At 35.5% G+C, this 9547-nt stretch overlaps 1 long non-coding RNA gene across 3 annotated transcripts; it reads left to right on the forward strand.

The window, feature by feature from the left end:
- The first annotated feature begins 301 nt into the window (after nt 1-301).
- Nucleotides 302-9164, forward strand: LOC138361659 (uncharacterized). Of its 3 annotated transcripts, none has more exons than XR_011227091.1 (5): nt 312-411; nt 921-1156; nt 4957-5116; nt 5808-5914; nt 8594-9164. It is a non-coding gene; the product is annotated as an uncharacterized lncRNA (long non-coding RNA). The 3 variants fall into 3 exon arrangements; XR_011227090.1 differs by having other exon boundaries at nt 921-1138; XR_011227092.1 differs by lacking the exon at nt 921-1156 and having other exon boundaries at nt 302-411.
- The last annotated feature ends 383 nt before the right edge of the window (nt 9165-9547 follow it).

Below are 9547 nucleotides of genomic sequence, written 5' to 3' on the forward strand. Positions count from 1 at the left end.
AAACCCTGTTCTGAAACTCTTCCTGGACAGATGTAATAGAACACATGGCCACGTCCCCACCAGACATAAATATCTCTTTGATATCCCCAGAGTCAAACTTAATCTATGTAAACACTCTATGTAAATAAAGGGACCTAGTCTATGGAACTCACTCCCTTATAATGATTTGAAAAGCTGTCCAACTTCTGCCATATTCAAAAATAAAACCAAAAAGTACCTGTAGTACTTTTTAAGTACGAGGGAGTAATGCGCAAAGCGTCCCTCACCTGTGACGTCACAGCGTCACCTGACGCCATATCAACACATCGGCCATTTTGTCGTCAGTTCAGTCATGGCGAGGACTAACCCTTCATGCAAACTGCACCTACTATCAAGAAGAAGAAGATTTTGTGTTCCACCGATAGTATTATCGTAAGTAAGCACTTATATTTTATATTTTATTAAATTAATTGATTCTATTTTTCTGTAATAAAGGTCCAAAGGGTTGTTAAGGAACAAGGGTGTAGCGATACCGACGCTCAGTGCGCTCAACTCACACCAAAGTATCACCTGTGTAGCTTCTGTAATTAGTGTTAATTAGTTATGCTATAAGATAATGAAGCGAGTATAAGATTAACTCGCTACAAGGGTACTGTGTTGGGAGGTGAGGGCTGTTACTGGTGTCTGTGGGGATGTGAGGACTTGTACCAACCACTATCACCACCAGTACCTTGTCTTGCATCCTGCTTAGTATTCCTATTGAGATATGAAGTATTATTGCATTCATATAATTATTCATTCATTGTCATTACTATTTTTATGGGCTATGTTCTGTTACCCTAATGCTTTTTACCCCTGGGCATGTCCATTTACTCTCCAGCCCTTCACAAGCCACTGCTGCACCCCCTCCATGCCCATACTTACTGTGCTTATTCTTACAGGACTGCACTGCATTATGTGGTGCTCACTGCCTGGACACCTTGATACATGCATTATAGGGTTCTGGTAGTTGTTCTACTCACCAAGCCCTTCCAAGGCCAGGCTTGACATGTGAGAGCTTGGTCCAACAGGCTGTTGCTTGGACAGGCCCCTCAGGCCCACATATCCACCACAGCCTTGTTTGTCCGGCACTTCAAAATCAAATGTTTATTTACGTAAGGTACATACATATTTTTAGGTAAGGTACTCTTTATTTGGGTAAATTTATCTTCGTAGTATTTAGCTTTGGCTCGTCTAATTATCTTGGATAGCAATAACGAGTAATTCTTTGAGAATTCTTTGGAGACAATTCCTAACCTATACTTCTCCCAACCTATACTTCTTCTCAAGGTCATCTTCACTTCTTGAAGATGTTCAGGTTTTCTCTTGAAGATGTCGACGGTTGTTCCAGCAATACTGTATTTCTTTTATTGCTGAAAACCTGTTTTCAGCAATAAAAAAATAATCCTGAATCCAGAAAAAAATCCCTTTTGTATCGTCTGGAAATTTTCAAATATTGCTGATCAAACCTGAGTCTAAATTATTTGTATATATTATGAATTACAGAGGTCCCAGGACAGGGTTTTTAGGCACTCCACTTACATTTTCCCACTCTGACTTAACCCCCATTTATACAAACTCAGTCTTATCTTTTAGCTAATAATTTATTGTACACACCATACTCAGCCTGTGTAGGGTAGTTTATTGTGCATGTGTAGTATATATATTTGTGTAGTATATTTGGTATATTTAATGCCTCTAACCTCTCCTCATAGTTCTTGTCCTTCAGTTCTGGGAGCCACTTAGTAGCATGTCTTTGCACCTTTTCCAGTTTATGTGCTTCTTAAGATATGGGCACCATACAACCGCTGCATATTCCAACTTTGGTCTAACAAAAGTCGTGAACAATTTCTTGAGTATTTCGCCATCCATGCATTTAAAAGCTCTGAATATTATCCTTTACCTGCAATTGGTTGTTGCTGTATTTATAGAATATGATTTGTTCTACTTTACATTTGTTTGTTCCTTTTTTTCAAAATTTCTTTCTGCCTCTCTCCTCACTGCCGTGTAGTTGTTTCTCTTTGTATTACTGGTATGTTTGGGGGTTTGGCCTCTTCGTATATTGATTCCATTTTTGTGTCTTTTGGTCTCTGTCCGTCTTGAAATTTCAGTTGAACAAATCCTGTTTCCTAGTTCTGCATCTTTGTTTTGGTATAAATGTTTTTGTTCCTTTATCATATATTTCACAAAATTGACATACTGTGCATTAATTCATCTCAATTACTTCCTTTCCTAACAGCAAGCCTTTCCAGTAAAATTCTTTGAATTCTTTTCTGACTTCTGGCCTAATGTTTGTTTTATCCTAGTGTGTATGATGCCTAGCGTGTGTCTGGTGCCTGTTGTGTTAAACCGAAGATAAATGCATAAGTATAGGTCAGTAATTTCTCCAGCTTTGAAAGGGGCTTTCATTATGCAGCAGTATTCCACTCTAGAGAGCACTAGCGTCTTGAAAACTATCATCATCGGTATAGCATCTCTAGTGTGAAAAGTTCTTGTTATCTATCCTGTCATTTTTCTTGCAGTTGTGACGGCTACTTTATTGTGTTCTTTAAATGTAAGGCCTTCTGACATCAGTACACCCAAATCCTTTACGTTGCTTTTCCGTTCAATGTTATGATTTGACTGAGTTTTGTAAGTGGTTTCCGTTTTTATATTTTTTATTTTTTCCGTAGCGCATGAGCTGAAACTTATGTTCGTTAATCACCATGTTATTTTCTGTAGCCCATAGAAAGACCTGATTTACATCTGATTGGAGGTTTGCCGTGTCCTCTATGTTGCCTACTCTCGTGAAGATTCTAGTGTCATCTGCAAAGGATGATCAAGTACTATAGGTTGTGTCCTTGTCTATGTCCGATATGAGGATGAGAAAAAGTATTGGAGCAAGCACAGTACGCTTGGGGACTGAGCTCTTTACGGTTGATGGTCCAGATTTTATTTTGTTGACTACTACACATTGGGTTCTATTAGTCAGGAAGTTGTATATCCATCTGCCTATTTTTCCGGTAATTCCTTTTGAACGCATTTTATGTGCAATAACACAATGGTCACATTTGTCAAAGGCTTTTTTTTGTCAAAGCGTTTTGTTTGTCTTCCATGGCATCTAGTGCCATGTCAGAGTGGTCCAGCAACTGTGATAGGCAAGAGCGCCCTGTTCTGAAACCATGTTGTCTGGGGTTATGGAGATGCTGTGATTCCATGTATTTTGTGATCTTACTTCTTAGCATTCTCTCAAAGATTTTTATGATGTGCGATGTTAGTGCTATCGGTCTGTAGTTTTTTGCCTCTGCCTTATTTCCTCCTTTATGGGGCGGTGCTATCTCTGCTGTTTTTAGTATGTCAGGGACAATGCCAGTATCTTGGCTTTGTCTCCAAAGAATGTGAAGGGCCTGCGATAACGTTTTTTACAGTTCTTGATGAATATAGAGTTCCAAGAGTCAGGGCCTGGTGCAGAGTGCATAGGCATACTGTCTATGGCTTCTTCAAAATCCAGTGGGGATAGGATCACATCTGATTTATGATTTGATGTTGGTATCATATCCATGAAAAATTCATTTGGGTTATCAATCAGATGGATGGAGAGCTACACTCGTGGTGTCCCATTTTCCCAGCACTCTTTGTCATATAATGCTTTGAAACTTTTGACGGATTTGGCCTCCACCACCTTCTCACCTAACATGTTCCAACCGTTTACCATTCTGTTTGCAAAAGTGAATTGTCTTACATTTCTTCGGCATCTTTGTTTAGTTCGTTTAAATCTATAACCTCTTGTTCTTGAAATTCCAGGTCTCGGGAAATCTTCCCTATCAAGTTTATCAATTCCTGTTACTGTTTTGTACGTAGTGATCATATCTCCTCTTTTCCTTCTGTCTTCTAGTTTGGAATATTTAATGCCTCTAATGTCTCCTCATAAATCCTGCCCTTCAGTTTTGGTATGAATGTTTGTGTGCCTTCATCGTATATTTTGCAAAATATGGAATACATCTCATTTACTTTACTTTAAGAATATGGTTCGATCAATTAAAAACCCTCTTGTTCAAATTGCAAAGAGACTGAAAGAGATGCAGCATGCTCAATGGATTATATATTAGTGATTATTATTAGGATTATATATTAGTGAATCATATTAGTGATTCAATTATTATGGTCATAAAACAATAAACAAATAGTTTTGGTGTTATTACACTCTATTCACAGGTTATATATAAGTATCTGCATGTTTTGTTCACCATTACAAACCACTAAGTTGGTTTGATTTTTGTTGAGATTGTTATTTATGATAAGATTCCTTACGTTATCTGAGAATGAAGCTATGTCGGTATTGGGAAATCTATAGATGGCACTTATAGTCAAGGAGGATTTAAGGGATTTACTGGAGAACTTGGCAAAGGTATATTCACAATAGTCGTCTCTATTACTAATGAGACTATTGCAGATGAAGGTATCTTTGTAAGATATTGCTATGCCACCTCCTTTTTTTATTAGGCCTGCAGTTGTGAATGGCTTTATTATCAGCCAAGTTGTAGCATACAACATAGCATATATATGTATATGGCATACATACATACATATATATATATATATATATATATATATATATATATATATATATATATATATATATATATATATATATATATATATATATATATATATATATATATATATATATATATATAATATGTTACAACATAACAGGCCAATTACACTGGATTAATCTTTGTGTTTAGATAGGAGATGCCTCGTATGGGCCAATAAGCCTTCTGCAGCCCCTATGTTTATCCCTTATGTATCCCCCCATGTTTTCACCTTCATTGTATTATCACCTGACCTAATGCGGGTATAAAATCAACTAATATATATATATATATATATATATATATATATATATATATATATTCAAAATTCGTCAGTGTACTACATTTTTGTTGTTGCTTTTAGGTGATGCTTTTAACCAGTGTATGTGGGTCTGATTGCGCAACCACAGTTCGAAGAATAATGAAGATGTGAACAAACGGCCTGTGGTCACTATACAGTCTGGAAGGGCAAAAGAAGAAATTGGCATTTCTACAAAAACAAGAACTATATAATGTTATTTTAAGTAAGTAACCAAAAAATTAAATAATTTTTTTAAAGTTTAAAATTCACTTAAAAATGTAAATTTTAAGTTAAAAAATTTTAACCAAAAAACTTGATATTTTTCATATTTGGAACCATTCCATAATCCCAAGCATAAATGATTATATTTCTATCACTTGCTCTTAAGATTGTTTCATTTAATAGAGGTTGGGCATAATTGTTCTCTGCTGCTAATAGAACTGACTGACTTAGCTATAGGAAAATGTAAAATTAATTGGTTTATCCATTACAGTATTTTGCAGTTTATTTCATGATCCTGTGCTTAATACTTGCATAAATAGTAGATTACAAAATGCATTTTTATATCATTAGTATTGAATAATAATAATGCAAATAATTGACTTATAAATGATGTACAATTAATTGGTAGGTGATATTATATTATTAATATTTTTTCATTCTTGCAAAGCCTTAACAAAGCCATTAACATGTTAATATAAACTTGATCACCTTCCACTTATTTTCTCATGTGCTACCTACATGTACAAAACCTTATTCCTAAATGCATATTTTGTTCTGAAACTTGTCCTTTATATGTTGTGTATCACCATCTCTGGAGAGTTTTATCTGATTGATGTATAAATTACTTTTAATTTTACAGAATATTATTGTTATACTGAATTTATTATTATATAAATAACTTAATTTTACAGAATCATCTATCGACGCACATCCACAAGTTGAGGAGGAGGATGTGACCTTCCAGATTTCTGAAGTACTGAAACAGGCACCAAACAGGCCTGGTGGATCTAGGTACAAGGTAAAATAATTTAATTTTTTTTTTTTTTTTTTACTATATATATATATATATATATATATATATATATAAATATATATATATATATATATATATATATATATATATATAAATATATATATATATATATATAAATATATATATAATGTGTCGTACCTAGTAGCCAGAACGCACATCTCAGCCTACTATGCAAGGCCCGATTTGCCTAATAAGCCAAGTTTTCTTGAATTAATGTTTTTTCGACTACCTAACCTAACATTTTCAGCTACCTAACCTAACCTATAAAGATAGGTTAGGTTCGGTCATATATCTCTATTAATTTTAACTCCAATAAAAAAAGAATTGACCTCATACATAATGAAATGGATAGCTTTATCATTTCATAAGAAAAAAAATAGAGAAAATATATTAATTCATGAAAACTTGGCTTATTAGGCAAATCGGGCCTTGCATAGTAGGCTGAAAAGTGCGTTCTGGCGACTAGGTACGACATATATATATATATATATATATATATATATATATATATATATATATATATATATATATATATATATATATATATATATATATATATATATATATATATATATATATATATAATATGTATGTGTGTGTGTGTGTGTAATTACCTAAGTGTAGTTAAAGGATGAGACCGTCTTCCCAGCACTCTTTGTCATATAACGCTTTGAAACTACTGACAGTCTTGGCCTCCACCACCTTCTCACCTAACTTGTTCCAACCGTCTACCACTCTATTTGCGAAAGTGAATTTTCTTATATTTCTTTAGCATCTGTGTTAAGCTAGTTTCAATCTATGACCTCCTGTTCTTGAAGTTCCAGGTCTCAGGAAATCTTCCCTGTCGATTTTATCAATTCCTGTTACTATTTTGTATGTAGTGATCATATCACCTCTTCTGTCTTTTAGTTTTGGCATATTTAATGCCTCTAACGTCTCCTCGTAGCTCTTGCCCTTCAGTTCTGGGAGCCACTTAGTAGCATGTCTTTGCACCTTTTCCAGTTTGTTGATGTGCTTCTTAAGATATGGGCCAACTTCTGTTGTTGGGCACCACACAACAGCTGCATATTCTAGCTTTGGCGTAACAAAAGTCATGAACAATTTCTTTAGTATATCACCATCCATGTATTTAAACGCAATTCTAAAGTTAGAAAGCGTAGCATAGGCTCCTCGCACAATATTCTTTATGTGGTCCTCAGGTGATAGTTTTCTATCTAGAACCACCCCTAGATCTCTTTCTTTATCAGAATTCTTTAAAGATTTCTCACATAATGTATAGGTTGTGTGGGGTCTATGTTCTCCTGTTCCACATTCCATAACATGGCATTTATTAACATTAAATTCCATTTGCCAAGTGGTGCTCCATATACTTATTTTATCCAGGTTTTCTTGAAGGGCATGACAATCATCTAAATTTCTTATCCTTCCTATTATCTTAGCATCATCAGCAAACATGTTCATGTAATTCTGTATACCAACTGGTAGATCATTTATGTAGACAATAAACATCACTGGTGCAAGAACTGAACCCTGTGGTACTCCACTTGTGACATTTCTCCAGTCCGATACATTGCCTCTGATTACTGCCCTCATTTTTCTATGTCAGAAAATTTTTCATCCATATTAGAAGCTTACCTGTCACCCCTCCAATATTTTCCAGTTTCCAGAACAACCTCTCTATGTGGAACTGTCGAATGCCTTTTTTAGGTCCAAATAGATGCAGTCAACCCAACCATCTCTTTCCTGTAATATATCTGTTGCTCGATCATAGAAACTGAGTAAATTCGATACACAGGATCTTCCAAATCGAAAACCATACTGTCTGTCTGAAATTATATCATTTCTCTCCAGGTGTTCTACCCATTTAGTTTTAATTATTTTTTCCAATATTCCAATTCCAATTTTTTCCAATAATGTGTGTGTGTGTATGTATATTTGTGTTGTTGAATATGACCGAAAGTCAGTCTTTCTGCCCCTCTCCTTACTGCTATTGTTGTTTCTCGCATCTGTGTATTGCTTGTATGTTTGGGCAATTTTTCCCCTTTTCCTAGTTCTGCATCTCTGCTTTAGTATAAATTTTGTTGTGCCATTATCATATATTTCACAAAACTTGACATACATCTCATTTACTTCATGTCCTAACAGCAAGTGTTTGTCAAATTCCTTAAGGAAATATCTGAGTTCCCCATAATGACCTCTCCACAAGTCAGGTTTTTCAACTGCTTCAAGCTCATTTTCTTCCAGATTATAATGCATTGCATACTTTATTCCAAAAAAGACATGGTCACTTTTACCCAAGTGACCATGTCACTTGGGTAAAAGGAGGGAGGTACCAAAGGAGGGAGGTACTGAATGATAAATATATCTTTCTCTTTCCTGGTAAATATAATATCCAGCATGGAGGGAACATCCCCTTCCCTCATCCTCGTAGCTTGTTTAACATGTAGAAACATGAATGTTTACAGGGTGAGGTTTACGAAATTATATATATATATATATATAATTGGTCTCTGGTCTATATATATTATATATATATATATATATATATATATATATATATATATATATATATATATATATATATATATATATATATATAAGTTTGTGTGTGTGTAATTTATATAAATAAATAATTAAATATTAATTTTGTTAATATCTTTTCAGGGAAAACTTGCAAGTACAATTCGTATACAAGAGGGGCAACAAGAGCCAGAGGATGTCTACTAAGAAAATATATAAGTCTTTATCCTCACACTCTTGATATATGGTCTTCTCTGGTCTCTTTATTTTCTCTCCTCACAAATGTCCCTTTTTTTATTTCTTTTACGTTTCTCTCCTGTTTTTCTTGTCTTTTAATCTCTCCTTTCCTCCTCTCTTCTAACACCTCTCGTTTCCTGTCTCTTCTAGCTTCTCTCTTCCTTTACTTTTTATATTTGTGGTATTCATTTATGTCATTTTTATCTTGTATATTTTTCTTGTATCTTTTTCTTATCTTGTGTTTCTCTTCCCCTTCTCTTCAATGATTTCTCATTTCTCTCCTCTCTCTGTTGTTTCTGTTCTGTCTTCTCTCTCCTTGCCTTAATTTTGTTCTGTCTCCTCTTTTGTTGTGTGTGTGTCTTTCTGTCTCTGTCTGTCTCTCTCTCTCTCTCTGGCTCTCTTGCTCTCTCTCTCTCTCTCTGGCTCTCTCTCTCTCTCTCGCTCTGGCTCTCTCTCTCTCTCTCTGGCTCTCTCTCTCTCTCTCTCTCTGGCTCTCTCTCTCTCTCTCTGGCTCTCTCTCTCTCTCTCTGGCTCTCTCTCTCTCTCTCTCTCTCTCTCTCTCTCTCTGGCTCTCTCTCTCTCTCTCTCTGGCTCTCTCTCTCTCTCTCTCTCTCTCTCTGGCTCTCTCTGGCTCTCTCTCTCTGGCTCTCTCTCTCTCTCTCTCTGGCTCTCTCTCTCTCTCTCTCTGGCTCTCTCTCTCTCTCTGGCTCTCTCTCTCTCTCTCTCTCTCTGGCTCTCTCTCTCTCTCTCTCTCTCTCTCTCTCTCTCTCTCTCTCTCTCTCTCTGGCTCTCTCTCTCTCTGGCTCTCTCTCTCTCTCTCTCTCTCTCTCTCTCTCTCTCTCTGGCTCTCTCTCTCTCTCT

Source organism: Procambarus clarkii, unplaced genomic scaffold (assembly GCF_040958095.1).
Source record: "Procambarus clarkii isolate CNS0578487 unplaced genomic scaffold, FALCON_Pclarkii_2.0 HiC_scaffold_567, whole genome shotgun sequence".
In the NCBI taxonomy this organism is placed as follows: domain Eukaryota; kingdom Metazoa; phylum Arthropoda; class Malacostraca; order Decapoda; family Cambaridae; genus Procambarus; species Procambarus clarkii.